We start from the raw sequence: 6,316 nt of genomic DNA on the forward strand, positions 1-6,316 counted from the left end.
ATGGACTTTAATGAAACTCTCAGTAATTAATCCTTAGATGAGCATCTACAGCTGATTAGCTTCTGAAGTCAACTCAATTCAAGATGGCCACTACAGCTAACTGACCTTAACTAACACAAAAACAGCTATAGCTCAGTCAATTATGCAGATATTGAGCTAAACTCTGATGTGGGAGTAGCTGAGAGTCATCCCCAACAAAAACTCAGAGCACTAACGGATCGCTTGACATTATTGTGTCAGATCGTGCATAACATTGTTGTCAGGGTTCAACCAAAATGGCCACAACGCCAACATCTCTCATCACAAGGTGCACATACTCTTTTTGCTCCCATCGGTAAATCATATTCTGCATGTGATTCGTTGCAAAACCCTGATCCATTGTTTTCTGTGGCAGATCCTTCTGCCAGAGCGAGGTGTCACGGTGTACCCAGACAATGTTGTTGCGGTGACTCTGGAGCGTTTCTCCACTGCCTTGAGGGCGACGCCCCAGCGGCAAAGCTTCGTGACCCTCAGAGGGGCGGAGTGGGGAGGCTGGTGGGAGAGGGGCCTCACCTCCCTCCCCCGAGGAAGCCAGTGGGTGGATGGAGTGGTGTGCAATCTGAGAGTCCTTTATGAAGACAAACGACACCAGGAAGATGTCGTGGACTCTGTTCACGCAACGACAGCTCTCGATGTCACGCCCCTGAACGCAGGGCCCGTTTTGAGATCAAACTTCGGAGTGAACATCATCCACCCTCCTCCAGATGAAAAGAACCACATTCATGTGCAAGCCAACATCCCGACCATTATCGTCGTCAAGGCTCTGTTTGGAGAGAAAGCCAAAAGCTCCTGGTCAGCTCCAGTTCTCCAAACCGAAGTGCCCTTTCAACCAACTTGTCCCAAAGAGGTGGTTCAGTTTGTACCTGACTGTAAGACAGAGTCCGGAGACAGCTGGTTTTCCTATGCGCCGGGTGTTCAGACTCTCAACATTAGTGTGACGGATGAAGACGGGTTTCAGAGTCTGAGTGTGACACTTCCAAGCCACAAGGCAGTAACAGGGCTTAGCGTGGAGCCACGTGGATGCCCAAGGACTCTTATACAGACCTCCCAGGTGAGTGGGGAAAAGAAACGATCTGCAAACGTATAAAAAAAATAAAACTTTTTTTTGGTTTCAATGAAAGGTTTGGAGAAGCGAAAACAATGCATTTGTACCTGAGAACTTCTTATGTAATTTGTGAAACACAGTGGCGGTAGTATTATGGTTGGGCCAAGTCATTCTCAGAGGGCAGTATCCACATAATTTCACAGAAATGCATTTTTTTTTCTTTTTACTCTGCAGTTATTTACAGCCAAAGTGCAAAGTGGTTTTCCAGTAAAATTCACATGGGTGATTGACAACTTGGAGAAGTCCGCTCAAGAAGGAGAATCTTACAGCGTAATGTTCGAGAAACCTGCAGAGCATGAGCTCCAGGTAAACACTCCTGAATTTGCTTAGATGCCAAATTTGCCATACTGGCCCCCCCCCCAAAAAATTGGCATTAGGTTTTAAATGTTACCAAATTTAGATTAGTGTTTGGGCTAGTCATGATAACATAAAGTGTCATATACAGTATATTTAGATTTTTGCTGAAAAAGTAGTCTTTAAACTTTCTTCTAGGTGGTTGCTTCAAACCCTGTGAGCTCCCAGAGCCTGCAGATCCTCCTGACTGCTGACGTCAGGACGCCGCTGACTGAGCCGGACTTCCTGTTTGACCCAGAGGCAGCTCCAGAATTTTTTTTCTGCAGGTGCTAAGGGGGGGCTAAGCATTTTACTGAGGGGGCTATGATGGATCTTTTTTTCCATAGTTAACACACATGCACACATAGTGCACTATCAAATCTTGACATCACCAGTCATTAATAAAGTGGATAGTGAATAATGTATTCTGCAATTCAGTTAAAACATATACAAACATGATACATTTACTGTTGTTATAAAGTGTATTATGTAAACCATTACAATAAATTCACATTCCATTTCTCCATATGTGTCCGTATATGTAGACAATTTCAGTTAACAATGCTGAATGCATTACAAAGTCAAAGAAGGTTGAAATCATTCACTCACCATCTGAAGTCTTTATAACAGAACAATCCGCCTGTTATTGTGGTTGAGGGCAAACGCGTCAATAATGCTGTCACTGTCCAGGGTCCTGGTTCTTAAAGGATTGATAGCAAGAAGTGCCAGGTCACTTGTTCGACTGTCTCCGCTGCTGTTTCTTAAATAGTTCTTTAAACGACGCAAACAAGAAAAACTGCGCTCACAGCTCACCGATGTTACTGGTAGAGTCAAAGATATGGAAATCAGCTTATACAAGTCCAGAAATGCATCTTTGTAAGGCCGCATTACAGATAGGAAGTCCTGCGTGTTGTTGATTGTATGCCCCTGTTCTTCTTTCCTTTTCAGCAGCCGGCGAACCTGGTGGAGTTCTGCTGACAAGTTCTCCTCATTAACTCCATAATGACAGGCCATAGGCAGAATCCATTTTTTGTCAAGGAATGATGGGTGTTTGGGACTTAGAGCTGGCAAACCTTTCAGAACTTCATTGGTTTCTGAAGAAAAACGTTGTTTCAGTTCCATTAGCATCCTGTCTATAACATAATAGAATGACGTTGTTTTTAGGTCTTCCATGCTGTCTGCACCTTTTCTTTCAATTGTGGTGTCCACAATAAAATCCTTTAGATGTTTAGCTGTTTGGGTCTGCCTTTTCTGCCTTTGTACAGACTCTGTTGCTATTCCTGTGGTGCTGCAAAGATCTTCTGCTTCTTTTCTGAGTGTCTCCCATTTTTCTTCTGTGCGTTTTTCTGTTATAGCAGTGATTACAGCATGAGCCAGGTCATTTGCTGCAGCTAGATCTAAATTAGGAGACTGTAGCTGATCAGACATAAATTTTGTTGTTCTGAAAATATCTTCAAAAATTACAAGATGCAGAACAAACTTCTCATCTATAAGTGCACGGAGAGCTTTAGCCTCTGTCCTCCGTTTAGCACTGTTCTGGTGAACAACATCATGCAGCGTAGCCATAACAGCTGGGAGAGTTTTTCTGACAGCGCGAAGGGAATCATACTGGCACGCCCAGCGGGTGTCACAAAGTCTCTTAAGTTCTAGACGCTTTCCCACCAACACAAGTTCCTCCTGCTTCTTCAGAAAAAGATCATGAACAACTGACCCAGAAAAAAACTTGTAAAGCATTTGCACTATCTCAAAAAAATCGGCTGCAGCATGAACATGATGTACACAGTCTACTAACACAAGATTCAGCCTGTGAGCATGGCAGTGAATGTACACGGCTTGTGGCACCTCTTTTTTCAACTTTTCTTGAACTCCATTGTTGCATCCGGACATAACAGCAGCACCGTCATAACACTGTCCCACGCAACAATTTACATCAATATTACAACGATTAAGTGTCATTTTGATGCTCTCAAAAAGCGAGTCTGCATCTAATCCTTCTGCTGGGGTAAAATGCAAAAATTCTTCAACCACTTTCTCTGAATCTGGCTGCAAATAACGAACAATCACTGAAATCTGTTCTTTTTTGCTGATATCTTTACTTTCATCCACCAAAATAGCAAAGTGTTCAGCTTCCTTCACTTCGTTGCTGATTTGTTTTCTTATCATTTCAGCCATTACATTAAATACTTCGTTTTGTATGTCGTGGTGAACGTACTTGGCATTAGATGGATTAGATGTCAACTTCTTCTGAACAGTGGGATCAAATTTTCCAATGACATCAAGCATCTCACGAAAATTACCATTGTTGGCTGAATTCTCTTTCTCACTGCACTTTGAGTCGCCTCGTGCTGAAAAGTGCTATATAAATAAATGTACCTACCTACCTACCTACCACTGTGGCTGCTCTGCGCGATTCCTTGACAAACTGTGTGGCGCAAACTTTCTACAACGCCCATCATGTACCTCCGGTTCTCCTGAACCAACGCTGAATGTCCTTTGTCGAGCATGTTGGGGAGTTTTGATCCACTTGTTTGTTTTAATTTGAATTCACTCCATGCTTCCATAGCAAATTTGTGACCGGCACTTTCATGGTGGCTCTTTAATGAAGTAACTGCTTTCCGCCAATTATTAAAACCGAGAGCGGTAAATGCCGGTTCTAGGTGGAATCTGTGCCCTCCTTTTAGAAAATGCCGGTGTTCTGCCCAGAAACGCATGCCTGCCCAAATTTGCATCCCCTGTCGCGGGAGCGCGCATCGCTCTGAGCTCTCGCATATTGACGAGAAAACGGACTAAAATATGACCGAAGAGGAAATTTTAAAGATATTTGTAACATTATCACGTTTCTTAATCCCAAAAACGGTGGGTTTTATTTCGCAAATTACTTGAAATAAATACGATTTTTACACCTTTATTGACACATATGTCCGTGTCTGTTGTAAACGTTCTCCGCAAATGGTTTGAAATTCTCTGCTTTGTCTTTTGATACCATAATAGCTTAAAAGCATTACAAAACAGAGACCCATTATGTAGAACATTTTATATCATGCTTAACTTTCTAGTCTGTTAATGTAGGAGGGAATGCATTTTAATTCATGAGCCTGAAAATAATTGCATCCATCCTGTTGATATGAAACTTATAGCATTAGCTCAGAGAACGTGTCATTACGTGGAAAAGGTGAAATCCTTTCAGCTCTTTATTTCCCCCAATTAGCACAGGGATGCATGTTTTGGCAATATGCATTTCCAACCTGCCAAAATATGCATCCCTTCTCTATCCTCCTCAAATATTATCCTATTGATATAAAACATATACCAGCAGTTCATGGAACTATTCACATAATTATGGAATATTAGGCTGGCTCACATGTTGTCTGTCTAATCACGAAATGAAGAACATATGTATTTTATGTATTTCTATGATTTATGATTTTTGTTAATTATGTTTTTGCATCAGCAGTTACTGTTTTAGATTGCCGGTGTTATGTTATGTGTAATTTCAGAATTTATTAGAGAACAATGCCTGGTGTGTTGTAATGTTCTTCACTAATAGAATTTGACATAAATATTAGATAAAATAGCTGACCTAACACATTTTTTGGTGTGCATGATTTTACACCTAACATAGTATTCCACCCACATAGGAACTAAATCAAAAAAATTCAAAAGACACCTGATTCTGAAAGAAGTGTGGAAGAAATGTTGAGTCGCATGGTCTTAACAGCTTCTGCTGTTGATGGAAAGTTCAGATTCTTATTTTCCAGTATGCACTCTGCAAACTGTAAAGACAAAAATATGTGTTTATGAAAAATGAAAGAAGGTTAACATCGTACACACTACAAAAAAAATTGTCAAAATATTATGTTGTTACATAGAGGTCATGACATATGAATAATTAAACATTGTTGCTATACTTATTTCAGACTTTGTCCGTTGTCGTTAAGATAAATCAGCCATGTAGTAAATCAATATAATTCGTAAATTATGTTAGATTTCAGGCAGAAATGCACAGTTTAAGTTGGCCAAAAACTGTTGATCATCTTAAAAGTTCTACTCATGTCAAATAGCAGTAGATTAATGGCAATGCGATTATTAGACCACCATTTTCATATTGATCTTTTTTCACAAGATCAAAAACATAAACTAGCATGTATTGAAATACATTGATATATAATTTTATTCATATTGAGACATATATAGATAGATATATGTGGAAACACAGTACACATAAAGGTTATATATGTGTACTGTATATATATGTTCTTATATATAGAACATATAAGTAATCATAGTCAAGCATATACATATCTCTTTAAAACAGCACTTACTTTGAGGGCAAACACACCACATGAAACAACATCCTGCTGCATTGCATGTTGGACTGTGTCACATTTCCACCATGACACTTTCATCCCTTTGCTTCTCATAAATGCCCTTGTTGACAGGATAAAATGTTAAATTAAGATTGTAGTTATACAATTTACATTTTTGATTATAATAAACAATAATTGTTCTTGTTTTTCTCACCTTGTTGCTTCCAAGCACCTCTTCACATCTTTTTGGGACTCTCCAAGTGAGTTAAGAAAAACTGTCCTTTTTTCAAGTGGATAAATTACCTAAAGATGAAAAAGTTATCCCCAATTTAGGATTTTTCAAGAGCAATATATATATATATATATATATAGGAGCAAGAGAAGCTTTTCTGTGTTCCTCAAAGTTACCCTCACATTCCTTTGGCAAAAGCACAACAAACTGAATGGAATGATGTGGGATCATTTGTACATGCATGTCAAAATGAAACTGATTGGATTATTTCACCAGTTGACCCAAGTGTGATGTTTTCTG

The sequence above is a fragment of the Kryptolebias marmoratus genome, unplaced genomic scaffold (assembly GCF_001649575.2).
Source record: "Kryptolebias marmoratus isolate JLee-2015 unplaced genomic scaffold, ASM164957v2 Scaffold96, whole genome shotgun sequence".
Classification (NCBI taxonomy): Eukaryota; Metazoa; Chordata; class Actinopteri; order Cyprinodontiformes; family Rivulidae; genus Kryptolebias; species Kryptolebias marmoratus.